Source organism: Hippopotamus amphibius, chromosome 16 (genome assembly GCF_030028045.1).
Source record: "Hippopotamus amphibius kiboko isolate mHipAmp2 chromosome 16, mHipAmp2.hap2, whole genome shotgun sequence".
In the NCBI taxonomy this organism is placed as follows: Eukaryota; Metazoa; Chordata; class Mammalia; order Artiodactyla; family Hippopotamidae; genus Hippopotamus; species Hippopotamus amphibius.
The window spans coordinates 56,415,646-56,435,977 of NC_080201.1; the positions used below are offsets into that span (position 1 = coordinate 56,415,646).

Here is a 20,332-nt window from a genome sequence, read left to right on the forward strand (position 1 = left end):
TGTGTCACTCAGAAGAGAGAGAGTCTACATATGTGATTGGGGGGAACTGGGTACTCCAGGTTAGTAGTAGAAACAGTGGTTGTTTCTTTTTTTTGGTTGGCCCTGTTTGTTACATAATTTTTACCAAGGAAATATTAATCTGGGTTCCTGAATTTTTTTGTGTAGTGCATTTTTGTGAGAGAGAGGGTCCATATTTTCATCAGATTGTCAAAGGGATCCTTAACTGGCAAATCATTAAGAATTGATTAATTGACCTGTTAGATCGGTATAGAGTCACAGTTAGTACCCCGATCTGAAATTACCCATTATAGTAGGATACTACTGAGAGAACTTTTCCAAATGAAAAGAATGTAATGAGGATATAGAGTGAATACTCAAAAGCTTCTGTGTGCTACCATTTATTTATTTATTTAATTTTTGGTTGTGTTGGGTCTTTGTTGCTGAGCACAGGCTTTCTCTAGCTGCAGCGAGTGGGGGCTACTCTTTGTTGTGGTGTGGGGGCTTCTTATCACGGTGGCTTCTCTTGTTGCAGAGCATGGGCTCTAGGCATGTGGGCTTCAGTAGTTGTGGCACTCAGACTCAGTAGTTGTGGCGCCCGGGCTTAGTCGCTCTGCGGCATGTGGGATACTCCCAGTCGAGGGCTCAAACCCATGTCCTCTATGTTGGCAGGTGGATTCTTAACCACTGCACCACCAAGGAAGTCCCTATTTATTTATTTTTTAAGCCGGGAGGAAGTGGGACTAGTGGGAAAGGAAGAGAGGTACAGAGGGAGTAAGAAACTCCCTGAAGAATTAAATGCCAGCTTCATGCCCACATATTCCACAGATTGATGCTAGGTTATCACACAACCTCCTCTTCCCTGTACTGCAACTGCCAATCAGACTGGATCACTTGTTTTCCTCTAAACATGTTTTAAGGTTTTATCAGCTCGTGTTGGTCCCTCTGCCTAGACTCTCCCTTCTCCCATAATTTGCAGGTCCCGTCCTGTGTGCTTCAGAGCTCCTTCCTGATGCTGCCTTTCTTAATTGTCATCAGCTTATAGATCCCTTGAAAGCACTCGCTCTCGTTCATCTTTTGTCCTCCAGAGGCACAGTCCTTTGTATAGAGTTAGGCACTGAATAAAGGGTTGTGGAACTAAAGTGAAGAATGATACGTAAGATGGGACTGAATATCTACTTAAGGAAGGAAAAGGATATAGGTTAAAATTATTGAAAACAGAAAAAAATGATCAGATGCTAGTGTGAGTTCTGAGTTCTGGAAGAGAGTTTGGGAGACCCTTTTATAGCCTCAGTGACAGCTTGGGGTAGGGAGAAGAGCCCACCCTGAATTAGGAAACAGGAGTGTGGGGAATAGGTAGCCAGCGTGATGGCCTTGGTGGGTCATATCACTTCTGGACTGGAGTTGTCTTCTCCGGAAAGTGGAGTGGACTTTGCGAATGTGTAATAGTGATGGTGTTGAGGAGCATCTGCTGTGTGCCAGGCGCTGTGAGAACATTACAGGGAACAACCAGACAAGGCCCTCGGCTTCTCTTCCCGTAGAATGTGTTGGGTGGGTTAGTCCCTTCACCAGCCTTACAGTTCTGTGTTCTGCAGGATGGGGCACCAGCCACTGCTTGGGATTGTTGTGAGGGTTAAATGAAAAAGTGCTTGGAAGATTATAAAGCGCTCTTTGTTTATTTATCAATATTTTGAGTACCTTCCACCCCCTTCTTTGACCTATAACTTAAGCAGATTAAAAATGTTTAAAATGTGTATGAAGGTCACTGCCAGCATTTTTACATTAGCCAATCCCCAGTGAGGTTTTCATGCCATATTGTAAGCACATTAGCATAGGAAGATTGGATAGAAGCTTTTTGCACCAGTAGGAGTATGAACTAATGATCCCAGGGTTTAGGTAGAGTCAGGCACTTAATTCTTTCCATTTTAAGTGAATCCCTTAACAGGATTGAGATATAGATTTGTAATACCATCTTGCCCAACTACAAATATATTTGAGGAGAGTGCGTTTACTTATGAATGTTTTTGAATTTTTTCTACATTGGATTTGTTTCTCCCTTTTAATTGAGTTCTTTCCTTTTCCCCCCTAAAGATTTCAGGCTATCTTTCTTCTTTTTTTAATTAATTAATTAATTTTTTTTTTAAATTTATTGGCTGCATTTGGTCTTCGTTGCTGCGCGCAGGCTTTCTGTAGTTGCAGAGAGTGGGGGCTACTCTTTATTGCAGTGCGCAGGCTTCTTATTGCCATGGCTTCTCTTGTTACGGAGCATGGGCTCTAGGTGCATGGGCTCAGTAGTTGTGGCTTGCAGGCTCTAGAGTGCAGGCCCAGTAGTTGTGGGGCACGGGCCTAATTGCTCTGCGGCGTGTGGAATCTTCCAGGTCTAGGGCTCAAACTCGTGACCCCTGAATAGGCAGATTCTTAACCACTGCACCACCAGGGAAGCCTGAGGCTGACTATCTCTTAAATTCTTAAATGCAATTTCATGCTGGTGAAAGCTGCATGTTGGGGAAAACCAAAACACTCTACAGATATGGGACTTTTTTGACCTTAAATTCAGGAGACAGTTGTTTTTCAAGTGCTTCCATTTTGTGATTAGGGTGAAAATGTTAAAGTACAACTCCCTTGTCCTTAAAATTGTACCCAGAACCCTCAAAACAAAGAGCAAATGATGCAATTAAGATGCAATCCTTTGCCTGTGGATTTCAAGGGAAATTATTTTCTACACAACTCGGAAGCTCATGGATAAAGTCAAGCTTCCTTTTAGGTCTGGTGAATATTGTCAAAAATGACTTGATACGGTGAGAGTCTTACCTTGAGGTTAGAGTTTTTGAGTGTTACACAGTGCTGTGAAATTTCTAAGATAGTGCTGATTTATGAATAAAATGTCAGTTCTGATTCATTCTTTGAACTGTTTTTAATCTTTTTTCCTTGAAACTTTAAATAGAATTGACTTTGTTTACACTGTATTCTGGTGTTTTTCACTTTAGGTGAAAGGAAAGACTTCAATCCTTTCCTGCTGGCTCCTGTGTTACGTCTACTCTACTGTTTTGTGAGTCCTCAGGATTGAGATAAAAGATGAATTTTTACCTACCCACTGATTTTTAGTATAGGTATTTTAGTTCCTTTAAATTTGAAACTGACTTTCTTTCCATAGAATTTAATTTTACGATTGTCCTTATTGGGGGCCAAACCCCTCAGGATTCATATGAACATTGCTGTCTGATCAGTAAGAGAGATACTTTTTCTGGAGCTTTGAAAGAGTATTTCTGTAATAGTGGAGTCACGTAATTGCTTTTTTGGGGGTGACTTTTCAGGTGTACTTTCTGTGTGAGTAGAAATGATTTTTGCTATGGGTTGAGAAAACAATGAGGTTAAAGTTAAGGGCAGAAACTTATAGCATCTTCTCCCATTGTTTGAGAACTGAAGGTGCAAGTTAGTGTTTTCTCACAATTTAATGCTCAGATGACACGTCACATTCTTAATTGCAAATTACTGAAGTTTAAAGACAACATTTTCCATCAAGTCTCATTTTGGAAATGGTCTTTGTGGTCAAAACCACGGGAGACATTCTGTTTCTTCTGAGTCTTGGGTGACATCAGTATGCCCATTGAGGAGATAGCATATTGAATCCTGACCGACCTTCCCTTCCCAAGTGGGTTTAAGAAGCTGTAAGACAAGGTATGTAATAGGACCTTGAGCAGCATAAGGTGCACGCACATTTTCATGGGGAGTGTATTATTAAAGTTTTTCCTCTAGGCAGATAGAAGACTGTCCCTCTTAGAGTGGAGAGCTCTGCTGAAATAGCAAATGGATTATAACCATAGTAGCTTCTGTTTTCTCCAGAAAGCTCAAGCTGCACAGCTGTTTTTGTCCATTCTGTCTTTGCAACACTGCAGTGTTGGGGTTAAGCCACGTGCAAAAGTTTCAGAAGCAGGCAGCTAGGGCCACATGAAGCTGGGTGATCTAGAATGAGTCACTTGACCTCTCTGAACCTATTTTCTCATTTGTAAAATGGGGATTATAATAGTACCTGACTTGTTGGGTTATTGTGAAAAATGAAATGAAATCACACGTGCATATTATGTATTTGGTACTGTGCCTGGCTCTTGAATATTTGCTATTATTACTTATATAAAAGAGAGATGACTAAATGGGAAAACAAGTAGTTTAGGCATGTGTATGTGTATTTAAAGCAAATTCTAGGGCATCTTTTTTTTTTATAAATATTTATTTATTTATTGGTCTTCATTGCTGCACACAGGCTTTGTGTAGTTGCTGCGAGCGGGGGCTGCTCTTCATTGTGGTGCTCGGGCTCCTCATTGTAGTGGCTTCTCTTGTTGTGGAGCATAGGCTCTAGGCGCGTGGGCTTCAATAGTTGTGGCTCACGGGCTCTAGAGCACAGGATCAATAGTTGTGGCACACAGGCTTAGTTGCTCCGTAGCATGTGGAATCTTCCCAGAGCAGGGCTTGAACCTGTGTCTCCTGCATTGGCAGGCAGATTCTTAACCACTGCGCCACCAGGGGAGTCCCTTTTTTTAAAAAATTAATTTATTGGCTGTGTTGGGTCTTCGTTGCTGCTCAGGGGGTTTTTCTAGTTGCGGTGAGCAGAAGCTACTCTTCGTTGTGGTGTGCGGGCTTCTCATCGCGATGGCTTCTCTTGTGGAGCACGGGCTCTAGGCACTCGGGCTTCAATGGTTTTAGCACACAGACTCAGTAGTTGTGGCTCGAGGGCTCTATAGAGCACAGGCTTAGTAGTTGTGGCGCATGGGCTTAGTTGCTCCACAACATGTGGGATCTTCCCAGCTCGAACCCGTGTCCCCTGCAGGCGGATTCTTAACCACTGTGCCACCAGGAAAGTACCTAGGGCATCTTCTGGTCCATCATTTACCACACTTACTGTGCAGTGGGAAGACTTCATGTTGACATGGGACTCCTGCTCAGATTGTCCTTTTATTTCTCATCTGGCCCCAAGAAGGCATTCAGTAAATGTTAAATAAGTGATGAACCTGAAGCCCCTCATTGTGAAGTGCTGGCTTGTCAGAGAAAGATGTGATTTTTTCTGTGGTAATTGCTAGATATATTTTTGTAGATTCCAGTTTGTTGAGAGTTGATTATCTATGAAGCATTCAGTAAATCGCATTTTATCAGACCTTTTCATTTTCCAGTCTCTGAAAGGAATTTATTGTGCCAAACACTTGAAAAATGCTTATATCGGGTTGTACAGCATGGTTTCCTGTGGTAAGATTGTGAGAAGTAATAATGGACTAACTAAAAATGTTCACGCATTTACCTGTTAGCATTATCTATTGTATGTTGGCAAATGAGGTGTGAAAATGACAACAACTGATGGCCCAGTTTCATCAGTCAGCCTGGAAATCAGCGAGAATCAAGCTTCTTTGTGCTCTGGTTGGAGGTTATATCTTCTCTAAGGTTTCCATTTCATGAAACTTTTTTTGTTAATGGAAAACTGGGTCAGCAGATGATGTGATGAAGGGCCATAGGTGTGGTTTTAGTAATTGTTAACCTCCAGAGTTACTGGGTTTTTATTTAGCTTTTTAAAAAATTTACACACTCTAGCACTTCTTACCCTTATCTAGGTTCAAAATAATACCTGAAATTGAATTTAAGACCTAGAGATGTCTAAAAGTGAGCTCTGAGCAGGTTGGAAACACACAGACTTTCAGGAGCTGGAGGTTTGCATCTGTTCTGGATTAAGTTCTTCATCCTTCTAAGAAAGGAAAACTGTGTTCTGGACAGTTTTTTGTAATGGGGTTTTCAGGCTAGATGTTTAACCAAAGAATAGAGACACTCATCAGAAGTACAGGTTCAAGGGTGGCTTTGACAAGGAGGAGGTGAAAATCTCCACCTCACGTGCCAATTGAAGTCCTTCGCCTTCCTTCTTTAGTGGCTGCATTTCAGGATTTGAAAGAGCTTTGGAATCCTTTGTTGGTTGCCTTGGATGAGATTTGTATTCAAGTTGCTTTTTAGAACTAGGTTGACTATTTGCTTGGCCTTCACCCCCAATCTCTATGAATTCCAAAGCTATATAACAGACATCAGTCAGACACCAGATACCTAAGAAGTACCTCCTGTGTGTGAGGTTCTGGGGAAACAGAAGGAAACACATAGAAGGATTCTCTCTATTCGCTAGAAGCTCAGTGAGTCAAAGAGAAAGGTGATACTGACTTCCTTTAAAAAAAATGTGCCGCTAAACTATGCTATACCTAAATAAATATACGGCTAAACTAACATTTTAATCTTTAGAACTCAAAAATGACATTGTAATATACCTAGGGAGACATTTTCTAGGATTTCATTTTATGAAATTAAAAAAAAATATGGTGGTCTTCATTCTTTTGCCATTCTGTGTTTTTTCATTTAGTTGATATTACTATTTGTATCTCTTCATTATCTGCTGTTGTATCAGTTATTGTCCAATCAGGAAAGTGGGAACCACTCTAGATGCTTCAAGCAGAGAGGGATTTAAATGCAAGGGATTTGTTACAGAGGTGGTGGAAGGGCTGGAGGAGCAGAAGGAGGAAAGGAGATGTGTGTGGAGGAGCACAAGGGAGAAGAGGGTTTTAGCCAAAGATCAGAAAGCTGCCTTTGGGCTGGAGCCCAGGAGTCTGCACTCACAGATGAACTTGAAGCCATATTGCCACAGTTCAGCAGGAACCCAGAAGCCAGTGCTCCGCTGATGCTGCTAGAGCCTGTGGTGTGTACAGTTGCCTGCAGTCCTCCACAGTTGCTCGCTGCTGCTGCAGATATACCAGAAGCAGGAAAAAAGTGTTGTATCCCTCTTCCAGCCATCCAGTCTCTAGCCTTTGGCAGAATCTTAGTTAGAAACCAGCTAGCAAAGGAGTCTGGGAAATGTAGCTTGCAGGCTTTCAGTTCTGGTGATACATAGAAGAGTATAGGAAGTGCAGGTGTGGCCAAATGAATGCTATCATTGCTTGGGGATGATGAATTTGTTACAGTGGGCCTGAGCAGAGAAGGGATTATTTTAAACCGATAACATTCAGATAGGTGGAGAGAGGAGAAAAAGATGGCTGCGAAGTAGAGGGATGTGGAATGCATCCCTCTCCACAGATGCATTGGGAATGCACCGAAGGACATAATAATTCCCACAGAGAACCAGCCGAACACCAGCAGACGGCCTCGGACACCAGAAAGGACCTCAAGGAGCCCGACATAACCGCTAGGGAGGCATCTACAACGGCAGATAGGTGGAAAAGTGTAATGGTGTTCCAAGTAAGGGATATAGCCTGGGTAGAGGTGTGAAAGCAGGAATGTACAAGGCATGTCAGGAAACAGTTTATCTAGAGTTTGGAATTCTTATTGAAAGCTGGAAATAAGGTTGGGAAGGTAGGTTGGAGTCAAATAGGGGTGGCAGTGTTGTGAGGAAACTGTTTTAAAATTAACCGAGCAATGATTTGGTGTGGGAGAGACCAGTGAGGAAATCCACATGATAGTCCAAGTTTTGGAATGAAAAGGACACAACTAAGGCCATGGTAGTGGAGTTGCAGAGGAAAATGCAATCCAGGATAAGCTTTTAACTGGTATATATCAGTGGGTCAGGGCAAGCCATTGGAATAAATAATGAATTCTCATTTTCTGTTAGTTTTTCCACATAAATGGATTGTTTCCTTTATGATCTTTGAAGTTCTCTGTTCTCTACTTTTTATGCTTTTCTCTCTCTCTGGGATGGTATCTTAGTAAGACATCATAATATTGGGTGGATCTCTCAAAGTGGCACTTACTTAATTCTGATCATAAACTTTAGTAGTAAAATCTGAAACCTGTGTAACCTTTGCAGTGGCCTTGATAACTTGAGGTGACATTTTTATTACCTCGGGACACCTTTTTGGCTTTTTCTTTAGACACAAGTTCACTTACCTATTCAGCAAGTAATTATCGAGCCAGGTGCTATGTGCAGTACTGAGGTTGAATGGGGAGCAGAATAGATATGACACTAGGTCCCCATCTAATTGGAGTCAATGATTTAACAAGAAACACATTAAAGGAAAATATTGCTTAGCCTTAGAGTCTTTGTAGTTGCTGTTTACTCTGCCTGGAACACTCTCCTCTCAGCCTCCCACGTTATTAACTCCCTTACTTTTTTGTTTTGTAATTGTCTGTTTCCCTTTGTTAGAATATGAGCTCCATGAGGGCAAGGGTCTTTGTCTCTTTTGTCCATTGCTGTATCCCCAGTGCCTAGTATAGCACCTGGCACAATAGTAGGTAATTTACAAAGGCTCAATGTTGTTTTGTTGAATGGTTAAATGAAAATAAATGAATGGGGGCATCCAGGGAACTGAATAAAGGCCACAATGGCTAGAGTCTAGCAAGAAAGAAGTAGAATGGTGGAGATGAGATCACATAAGGAGATATAAGAATTTGGGGTTTTATTAGAAGGGCAGAGGGAAGCTCTGAGGGGTTGTAGGCAGGAGATCAACAAGAACAGATCTGTACTTTCAAAAGAAAATTTGCTGCTCTACAGAGTATGGATTGCAGAGGGCAAGAGTAGAGTGGGAAGGAACACTTGAGGCTGTGGGATCTAGCTTCCGGGGCAGCAGACGCGTTTGCTCACTCAGCTGTTGAATTTGCGTGTCTGCTCCGGGGCGGGGGTTGATTGTTATCAGTTTGTGATAATCGCGCACAGGCACGTAGCTTATCATCAGCCCCAAGAGGCCTACCTGTCTCCTTGAAGAACATCATCGTCCAGTGATCCTGCTGACGGATGAAAGCTTGGCTCTGAGATGCCATTTAGCTAGTCTGTATCTGTGTGTGCCTCCCCTCCCCTCTGTGAGATTTAACGACCTAGTTAGGGAGAAAGTCCAGGCCTCTTGGCTACCCTCCAAGTGTTCTACCACTAAAATGTTGATATTACCTTTCTCAGAATTCTTCTGAATCATTCGCAGGCACTGTAAGTGGTTTTTAAAACTTTGATTTTGCCACTTTAAAGACTGTTTGTGCTGGTACTTTTCACTGTAGGAATTTGAGTTGCTTTGGTTACTTGCAGAAGGTCTTTTCACTTGCCTTTGCTTTTAAAAATGGAGTTGAGTAGCCTGTGATAGGTAGGAATATTTCTGCCTCCTGACATATTAGTTGGCAAAGTAGTAGAGGCAGCCCTTAATAAAGGTCACTTTGGAAGAATATTATTTAGGTACTTGGCATTCTTGGCATTCTTGTGGAATGATACAGGTTTATGGCCTTTTTATTAAGTTCTTAAAATCGAATGGTCTTTAATTAGAGGCAAGCACATATAAAACTTTGTGACTCCAGACAACACTGGCCTTACTGTATTAGATTATAGATTGTGGTTTGTGCCTGTAGGAATATGGGTTTGGGAGGAGGAATCAAGAAGGGGTTTGAAAAGTCTGTATCGAACACATTCGAGCCCGTCCAGGCCACTGGCTTACTCAGTCTTAGCTGTGTGGAATGTGGACATGCAGCTTTCAAGCTCAGTTGCCTTTTGATTGCTCCTGACTAGGCTTTTAGTTCTCATGATTCAACTGGTTGAGTTGAGCTTTTGTTAAATAGTCAGTATGGAAAATGGAGTTCAGTAGCTTAAGTTTTTTTTTAACTCATGTAAGTATAAGACTTGACAAGCCATGATTACGTAGATTTTGTCATCTTTGAAATGGTCGGCTCTAATGTTTTAAATAGGACAGTGGAGGAATATATAAAGACAGGTTACTACATTCCCCCCCCCCCCCGCCCCCAGACCAAACAAAAACAACCTGACAGTGAGAGAAATCTCACCATACTGTATGTATTGTGTAAGATTCTTCACTGGGCAAAAAGAGCTCAGGAGAGTATATATCATCTCTTCATCTGAGTGTAACTCAGGATGTCCTTAATGAGGAAGACTAAAGGGTTGGTGTGTTTGACAGAGCATTTTGGTATAAACAAGTTATATAAGTTTACAGGCTGACACCTGTGCTCTTTAGGGGAGTTGATAGCCACAGGGATCATCCTGTTATGGACAACGAAATTAAGCCCTGGGCAGGCTCTCTTACACAGTGGATTTTCTGAGCAGAAAGTTGAAATAACAGTTGGATTGCCGAAGCAAGTGAATGGTCTGTGTTGGGAAGATATGTGCAGAAAGTGAAGGAGCTGGGTTGAGTCACCCTCTGTTCATCACCAAATCCTCTCTTCTGCAGACTGTAGTAGTCACATGAGCCATGTTATAAAAGTTTTCATTTAAACATAGCTGATGCTGTAGGTAGGTAAAGTCAGTCTTCTGATGAGGTTTTAAAATGGTGGTGTATTTTTCTATTCCGTTCTTTCTAGTGTGAGGTGGAAATCAGTAGCTGTTTGTTGTACATTGATTTTAAGATTTTTTCCAAAGAAGGTAGCTGTGATATGTTCCCAGGGCCATGTGTAATGGGGCATGGGAGGTGAGGTCAGCGAGGGAAACAGTCAGTGGGTTTATGTTGGGATGAAACAGTGTGAGTGTTCTGTGCACAGGTAACTGAGAAAGGAGTGTTGTCACCTAATGTGAGTATATTTTTGATAATTTGAACTCAAGAGACATGGTTTTCTGAGTAGCAGTCAAATACATGAGGTCAAGGTGATTTCCTCTTGTAGGTGGGACAGCTGTCATGGGAGAGTAGGCTGGACCTGTTTTCCTTCTTAAGTCTGAGGGATGAAGTAGTGGTAAGAGATGACTCATTGGTTTTCATGAAAATTACTGGGCAAGGACTTTCAAGGAATGGTGGTTGACAAGGAGGAACTAGTTACTATTCTGGTCTGTTATCTAAGGGAAAATCATGAAGCTAACATTTTATAGAAAATGCCATTTATTAAATTCCTTAGATGACCACAAGTGTTTTCTTAGTTATTTTTGGACGCCCCAACAGGACATGTTACTTTTATAGTTTGAAATTTATCTTGAAGTAATGGGTAGTAGATAGGTGCTATATGGAACATATAGCAGAAGCTCATGAAAGTATGCATATGGTGAGGGACAGAGATGGTAGCTGTAATAAATGGTGCTAGTTGAAGCACACTCCTTTTTGTCCCCTTCCTGATCATTTTGATTCTAGGATTTGATTAACCTTATCATCAGTGCCACTCACCCGTGGCAGAGAGTGGTATGTGGACACAGCCCTGGGGTGGGGGTGGAGTGGGGAGAGGCCTTAGAGCACAGGTCTGATAGCAGCTTCTGTGACTTCCCTTTTCCTCTTCAGCCTCCAATTCTGTTACCTGAAGGAGCTGGCTGACAGCTTCCCACAGCTCTGCATTCAAGGGGCTTTCATTTGGAGAGACAACACATCAGTTCATCCAGAAGTCCTTTTCGTTGTTAATCCCAAGAAGAATCTTCGGAATTTTTTTTGGGCCAGTTTTCTTCAGATTTTGCTTCTTATTTATCTGCCCTTTCCTCTTGGCCGACTCCCTTGACAGTGAGACACAGGGTCATCGGTTTAAGTATGGGAAGGAAATTATGGCCTTGAGCACAGTCAGAAAGAATCTGGCTCTCAGGCACTTCCTGTGAGCCACCACTAAATTACAAGGACTGGGCCCTGACAAGGCTTTTCAAAGGGGCCTCTTACACCACCACTGTGTCAGCATTTCCATCATAAGCAGTTGTTTTTCATGGTGCTTATTATGACCAGGTTTGAAGTGGCCTTTACATGGAAAGCATTTACCCAGTGGGGTGAGGGTGAAATAGCAGAGAGATATGGAGGGAGGGGGAGAGTACAAAGCTTGTTTTCAGAATTCCCTCTTTCAGCCTAGGCTGACCATGCCATTCTTGCTCAGAATCCTGGGAGTTCTTCAGAGGATGAAGTCCAGACCCTCCTTATTGTGACAGGGCCCACCATAGAACCGGTTTGCCCCCCGACCTCTCCCACCATACATGCCTTATGCTCTCCATTCCAGTTCTCTGGCCAGGACAGCACGTTAAGAATGGGAAGACAGGCCTGGGGGGTGGGGATGTATCAGACCTGGGCCTGTGAGACCCGGCTCCATCCTTTGCTAACCAAGTTGTTTCCCTTCTCTCTGTCTCAGTAGTCACTAATCTTTGTAAGTTTCCTGAATGAGAGGAGAAGGGGGCCTTTGGGGGGCAGACAGGAGACTCTTTCTGACTCTCGTCTTTTGGCAAATCTTGGGAATTAGACCACCAAATGTATGCTTATTAAATTGGTTTTCGAACCATGCAGTTTTTTTGAGTTTTGTTAAAAAAAACTATAGAGTTTGAAAAAACTTTTTTCTTCTCATGTGGAATCCCAACATATAAAACAGGTCAAATGGAGTTGCTCTGTTTTAAGGCTGGAAGGTCTGATGTTCCACCTGTTCAGCCTTCTCCATATTCCTCAAGAACTACCCATTGCATCCGGGGCCCTCCAGGGCACTGCTCCTCAACTGTTCTTCTCATTGGTACTTGAGGATTAGAGTCACCTGTTTGACAGGACCTCAGGCAGAGGCCTAGTATAGAAGGGGGAGAATGTATCCCAGTTGTTGAGAGAGGGCCCTGTTCAAATCCCAGCTCTACTTGCTAGCTGTGTGAACCTCTTTCATTTCTCCGAATTGTATCCTTTTTTGAAACTATAGCGAGAAGTGTATAAAGCATGTACACTAGAACAATTATTAAGTGAATACCCAACTCAAGAAATAGAAGCTCTGCTCATGTCCTTTTTCTGTCACAGCTCCTTTCCCAGCCTCAAAGTAGCACCCTGAAGTATGCTTTTCAGATAGTGAGGTGATAAATATTTGAATAAGAAATGTTTTTCATAATACCTTTTTGCTAATAGTGCCTACATGTAACATCTTCTCATGCAGAAAATTCATTTTGTGTTAGACATATTAATTCATAAATCCATCACCTCTAGAAGATAGGGATAAACACCTTAATTGAGCAGATTTTCAAGTATGATGAATTGAGCCTATGACATGATTTTATGCTAATTCCAGGCTCCTTCGCATGTTCTGTCTTGTAACTGTTCATTTTCTATTTCTCTTTTAACTTTACTGGAAACAAGGTAAGTATATAAGTAAGCGTGGAGGGTAGAAAATGGAAAGGAGAAGTATAAGTATTGGTTTTGCTAGTGTGAGTCCTAAATAAATTCTTTAATCTGCGAGTTCAAGTTGTTCCCTACTAAAATTTGCTGGATTTAGAAGTTGTTCTGTTCTCTTTCTGTGTGGCTGTTGTTGTTATCTTCAGTACAGGTGAATTAAATAAAATAAAACCAGCCATTCTTATTTAAAAAGTTTATACATGTGGCATTACTTTTATTATTAGCAGTAGTCTGTTTTAGGACTGGCAGTATATAGAATAATGCAAATGAGTAGTGAGGAATAATTGGAAGTGAATGGGCTGAAAGCCTCATGTCATTTTAGACTGCCACCAGGGGAATAGAATAGTAAGGCTTACTGTTGGACTTGAAAACAAGCCGACCTGTTTTTCCCAAGTGACAGAAATGCCTGTTTCTTGCTCTGCAAGACACATTTGGCTGGATAGTGCCTCCACTCTTGCATATTCAGATAAATTTTTACGGAGAACATTCTTTGAAAAAACCTTTTTTTTCCCTGCTGAATTAAAAAAAAAAAATGCATAGATCCAGAAGTTCTCAGAAGCAACTGCTGAGATAATTTTATAGGTTTGCTTTACCATTTCAAAAATCAGTGATTGGCCTGAATGCCAGGAAATTTCAAAGGTAAGATGTGGCTGTGTTTTGTATCTTGGTTTGGCAAGAATCTCAGCTCACTCTGTTAATAGTAGATAGGCTGTGATAGCAAGGTGGATTCGAGTAACTTCAGTTTCCAGTTGGCCTTGGTGTTGCATTTCCTTTGGTGTGGAATATTTTTGCAGGTTATCAGAAATTATGTGGTGGTGTCGTTCTTCATACAGGTAACCCAGAGAAATTGTGCTGCATCAGTGAGAAAGATTTCTCAGCCTTCCGTTTTGTCTTTGTTTATAGTTGCTTTGATCAGATAGCCTGATCAGAACTCCAGAGTTACCTGAGAGAAAGCTGCTGAGGATAAAGTTTAAGGAAGTGCTTTTGCTGAAAGCAACTCCCTTCATTCATCAGGGGAATTTGATTTCATCCTGTGAATAACTTGGCTTAGAAATTGTGTTTCTTTGGGACCAGCTTGTAGAGTTCTGCATGAGAACTGTGTCGTAGTGAAAAATGGGGTATTTGCTTTATACTTTGTGGGCCGGCTACGATGGTAAGATAGCATAGCTATGTTTTTCTGCCCTGGAATTTGGGAGGTGCCTTTACCAGGCTTTGGGGGGGAAATGAATCAAGAGGAGCATTAAGAGATTTGTAAAAAGTATATATGTAATGTCAGAGTCTTTCATAGCTGTTCTTTAAAAAATTAACTGTGGGCCAGATTATTTTCAAAACAGACGTCTGAGTTATCAGTCCTTGAAAACTGTTTTTGATCCCTTTGTGTTGTCTTTATTTGGCACTCTGGAGAGAGTGCTTGCTCTCCATTGAGTTTGCATAGGGCATAGTACGAACTGAGTGCACGTACATGCCCCGTGTCCAGTATGAGATTACAGGTTTCAAGACCAGTTGGTTAAACACTTAAATCAGTCTTTCCAAAGATCCAGATGACCCATTTCAGAGATTTCCGGTACCCAAAGCCCTGGGGATATAGTGAGATTCTGTGGCTGTGAGGAAATCCTCCCTCCTACACCAAACAGGAGTAGGTGTATGTAGCCTGTGTTAGTGGGAGCAGCCACCAGTACTGTTCCGGCCAAATATTTGCTGTTCGCTTCCCTTGTCAGTCCGTGGCTTTCTGCCCCTTCCCTACCTTATTATTTTAATTTGTGTTGGACTGAACGGTAGATAATTGCCATATTCAAATGGTGTTTTTTTTCATGTAAGAGGATCAGCTCAGACTGCTAATTTGTTGGGTGAGGAGTTGAGGCAGTAGTTTATCAACAATAAAACACACTACCGGAATAAAAGATTATTTTCATATTAGATTCTCACAGGTGAAAAAATACAGTCTGTTCATAGTCTGCTCACTGCTGCTGTTCTCGTCTTCTACCTCCTATGCACGAAAACTCTGTGCCAGTCAGTGTGTCTCAAAACATAATTTGCTGCTTTTCCATTTTGGTCACCATTATTCATACCCTTTCATGTCTTTAAAATACCTGGGCCATCTCTCCAAGCCTTGTCAGTCTTTTATGTACCAATTTAGATTTTACTTCTGCTCTGACACCATTCCCAATCTACCCCCCATCTGAATGACCTCCTCTTCCTTTCTCAGGATCCCAGGAAATGGTCTATGCCATTTATTATCTGTGGTCTGATTTTTTTAAGTTAAAATATTGTATCTCTAGTAAATTCCCACCAGCAAGGACAGTGCCCTGTTTCTTCTTTGTTTCATCACATTGTCTTAGATATAAATATGTATTTGATTTGGTTGATGGACAGTTCAAAATGGTAATACAAAAACGGTTAACGTCTTTTGAAATATTATGAAGGAAGGAGAGAATTTAGCTGCTCTGTAACTGGGGCCATCAAATGGCTTACCTTTCTCTCTTATTCAGTGTTAGAGGCTATGTTGTGCTTGTTGAGTTTGATGTTATTTGAAAAGACACTTCTCATGTGGTAAGGAGATAAGCAGAACAAGGGCATTACCGCATGTTTCGACAGAAATCACTCCGAGGAAATGAAGACTTCCTCTGTATTTTGGTGTCAGGTTCATAAGGATGATAATTCTTATTTATAGCCAAGTAAATACATCATTTGTGCACATCACAAACTTTCAAGTTTCTGTAAATTTATCTGGATTTCATAGATGAATGAATTGGATAAGTGAGGACCTCGGACTCCACTTCCAACTTTTAATTTCTTTTTGTAAAGGAAAAACCAGCAAAAACCTCAGGAAATTTTAACATTTTATAATGTGAAAATAGAAACATTGGGTTTTTAAAGACTATTTTGTTTAAATTCAGTAGACCAGAGAGTAGTCTACTTCTCTTCTTACTGCAGCTTTTATATCGCATCCTTCCCAACCTGTTTGGAAAGTAAATTCTTCTGAAAAGTCCTCCTTAAGGAATTTCTCTTACAGGGAAAATGCTTCCTGGTTAGATCCCTTTCTTTTATTCTTCCCCTCCCCTCTGTAGAGCAGTGAGTCTTATCATGTGTCTACTTAATGCAGACATTTTAACCAGCTGTTGACGGTGATTCATAGCTTTGAAAATCCTTTCGGCAATTTCACATGTTGAGAAGTATGAGGTGTTAATTAGGGACATTCAGAAAATGCTCTGCTTTGTGTTAGATTACAGTGCATATTTCCACTCCTTTCTCCTATTGGAATGAAGAAAAATTATGGTAACAAGGATTTTGCTTCCTTTACTAGTGGCTCGCTATAAAATTATTTCCTTATATTATCATATAATATATAATTATTGTACAGTGTCAATTATTAGTTTGGTGTATGGTTGTTCAAAATGAAATGCATTTTCAGAATTTTCTCATAGGTAGAGAGAAAAGTTTTGATTATGAATAGCGGTGATAGATCTGTGTCTTACAGGGCGTTCCACATCACAGAGCCCAGAAACATTTCCTCTTGGTGGTGGGGGGGGCAGGGGGTGAGGTTGCGGATGGGAGGGTGAAACACACTGATAGAGCTGTTGACAGCATGAACTTGAGCAGTCATAGTAATGCTGGATCACAGCGACATTTCTGTGTCCTATGAAATGTGTACTGTCTTGGGAATGTTACCACTTCTTGCCCTGGGTGTTTTATAGAGGTGTTAAAAAAGAAAACACCCCTCCTCCTACCTTCCAGTTGAGGCGTTCTTTGGAGAGCTAGTGTCTTGGTTAAACAAGTCAAATAAACAACTCCAGAAGCTTGGTGACAGGTTCTAAAAAACTTCTCAGATGTTTGCATTATGTTTTAGTTCAGCATATATTTGTGACAAAGAATTGAAAATACTCCTGGAGTGTTTTCCTTTCTGAGGTAGTTGATTTAGGTCTTCAAATGTGAAGCTAAATGTTAGGTTCTGTGTTTTTATTTTTCTAATACAAGTAGCTCAGTAAAGCTTAAAGATAAAAGGAGTTACTGTTTTAAAGAATACTTTTTTCCCTCCTGTACTGTAACTCTTCAGTTTTAAAAGGATTATATTGGCAAATTATTAGAATGGGGGTTCAGATTTTGCTGCTTGAGTAGCTTAGTTGCCCACTAAGAACACCAGTTCCCGTCAGATTTAAACTCTAAAGACGTTGGGAAGTCTTGAACATGCCCTGTCTTCTACTTTCTCTTTCTTTGTGGCCTTCAGATCATTAAATTTAGTGACTCAGCTAATTTTTTTTACCCACCTCTTAGAAAAGTTGAACGTGTTTGTGACCAAGCACTTAAGGTTATTTCCTTTAAACCAAGTGTTTGAGACGTTTTTAGATTTATAACAGTCTTTGTTTACCGTGTAATTCAGTCCAATTGAGGAACTAGTAAAACTGCATTATCCAGACATCAAAGACAGATGTGTAAGAAGAGTATACTTATACTAGGGAAACTATTAGGTTTCTAATAAGTGGAAAGTTACCAGGTGTACAAAAATTAACCACTCCCATGCCAGCTAATTCTTATTTCTTGTAGCTTTTTTACTTTAGCCAGCAGCATTCTGGGTTAAAATATCAGTTACTACATTCTTGAGAGGTGAGAGTGTTTTCTTTTCTTTAGCATCCTTCAGGTAACTGAGACGTTGACTTGAATGGACTAAATAGAATATCTTGCCATAAAATAAATTGTGAGTAACAAGGTGTGGAATGGACTATACATTTTAGTTTAGTACAAAATTGAACCAATGTCTTTATTTCTTGTGGTTTAAGAGCAGGTTAGGGTTTTGTTTTCCTGAGACTTCTGTGAAGAGATAGATTATTCTGCCTACTTTACAGAGCGTAAGTGGGATGACTTGCCAGCTGCCTGCAGCAGTTGCTTGAAGTAGGACCTGTGTCGCCCAGTTGCATTTCCAGATTGGTCAAGTGGGTGGCTTTGAGTCCTGCCAGACTCTGGGATGAGGAATTGTAGAGATGGGCTGTGTTAGGTGAGCACCCTTGACTTCCTTAAGTCTTCATCAGCGTTCCTACCTGAGGCTCTGTTAAAGTCTAGTCTCCTCATTAAGACAAAATCGTATATGTGTACTACAGAGTAATGTGCAAAAAGCACTTTGATTTTGTAGAGATCATTCCTTTTCAGGTATTTCAGAGAATGTGTGTAAACATGCTTTAAATGTTCATAAGCATCTTATCATTTTACTTATGTAAGCAGTCACCTAGGGAAGTGGGGGATGGGGAAGGTTGGGTTTTTTTCTCTTTCGCATAGAAACCCCGCTTGCTCCTGCTGAAGTCTGGAGCTCGGCTTCTGTAGGAGCACACCATTAAGTTACCTGAAGGCGATCGCTTGTAGGCATTGAGATTTCTCTTTTGAAAATGGCCAATTTTTATATCCCATCTAGCCGCATTTGGTCTCCGTAGAGGGTTTGGCTTTCTGGATTATCAAAGGAAGATAGGGGTGTTTGGGAAAGGTCTTTGACCTTTCAAGGTCATCATCATGGGGGAGGGGACAACCGTGCTCTCCCATTCATTGCCCCCTTGTGTCGGTTAGAATGACGTGTGGTGAGCTGACTTCCTGTGGCATTTCTTGTGAGATAAGCTCACAAAAAAATATTAAGGTTGTAGAAATGCTGGGTTCCTACCAAGCATAAATGAGATTCAAAAGAAAATTGCTCTCTTTGTTTATTTTAAATTCTTCTCTTTGGGAGTGTCTCAGGAGACTGTTCGTTTGGCTGCAGGTTCAGCACTTGCACAGCCATATTTATGTGTAAGTAGACTGCAGTGCGGTATCAACTGTAGCAACCAGAAGCCCATTTATGTAGAGGCAGCCAAAGACTACATATTTTACTTACCTTAGCTGGAAAGTTGCTAGAGACTTTTTAAGATATCATCATGACATTTCATCACTTCAACTATTCAGACTTTAGATCCTTTAAGGTGCCGCATCTCAGCCAGTCTGTGGCTCCCCATAGCCGTTGGGGAAGAATCAAAGTTCTTTGAAAGGAGCTTAATCTGGTCCCTGTTTACTTGCTGATACAGCTCACCCATCTCCTCCCTACACACGCTTCAGTTCAGCTGGTTCTCCCATGGGCCACGCCCTTTTCTGGGAAGAGAGGAGTCTTAGCACATTTCATCCCCTCTACTTTAGGTCTCACCTGAGATGGAACTTCCTCCAACAAGGCTTTCTGAAATCTAAAAGGCTGGATCTGGGAACTTTTTAATATGCTCTAATAGTCATTCATTTATTCATTCCTTCAGTAAATAGCTGTGTTAAACGTGTCGTCATAGCGTGAGGACACAGAAGTGCACAAGGCAGGGGTGGGCCTTATCCTCAGAGAGTTGTGTTCTTGTCAGGGAAACCACCCCATATTCACACCCTTTAAAAAAAAAAACTTTCTATGTGGAAATAATTACAAACTTAGAGAAGTTGCGAAAATTAAAATAACACAAAGGAATATTGTGTGCATTTTACCCAGCTTCACCTATTGTTAATATTTTACCTCACTTGCATTGTTACTCTCTCCCTCAGTGTGTAGATGTAATTTTTTTTTGGACCAGTCACATAAATTATAGTCTTTTCCTTCTGAATACTTCAGTGTGTTTCCTAAGAGTAGGGCTATTCCCTCACATGAGAGCTATAAACTTCATAAATTTACATTGATAAAATACTTTTACCTAATTCCATTCATAGTCCAGTGTTATTAATTGATTTAATGATGTGCAGTATAGCCTTCCTCCTCCTGCCCCTCCATCCCCACCCCATACAGAATTCGGCCTAGGATCAGATAATTGCACTTAGTTATGATGTCTCTGTAACCTCCTTTAATCTGGAATGTTTATTTACAAAGCCATTGTTTGTCTATTATGACACAGATTTTTTTTTTTTTTAAGTACACCCCCCCCAACCCTCATAGTAAAATCTTGTTCATTTTGTGTTTGTCTGATGTTTTCTTGTGATTAGGTTGAGGTGATGCATTCTAGGCCATCATACTGCATAGTGATGTTGTATCCTCCTGGGGTATCACGTCAGGAGGCCCATGATGTCCTTCTGGCCCTCTTTGACAGTGATAATTTTCATTACCCAAAGTGTTGCCGGATATCTCCACTGTATAATTAGTGTTTGTTTGTTTGTATTTCTTCTTCCCTTTGCAACTAATAAATAGTCTATCAGGAGACACCTCATTTCCGCACAAAATCCTGCTCCTAATCACAATTTCCCCCCTAGATTAGCAACAAGTGATGATTCTTGTCTGATCCAGTATTATGAACTGAAGTTTCTATTTTTCTCAGTGGATTGTAATTCATTACTGTACT

General features: G+C 41.0%; 1 protein-coding gene across 1 annotated transcript in view; it reads left to right on the forward strand.

The window, feature by feature from the left end:
* The window catches only part of ARHGAP35 (Rho GTPase activating protein 35), a 113,803-nt gene that overhangs the window by 19,549 nt on the left and 73,922 nt on the right, over positions 1–20,332 (forward strand). The gene's annotated exons all lie outside the window — the stretch shown is intronic.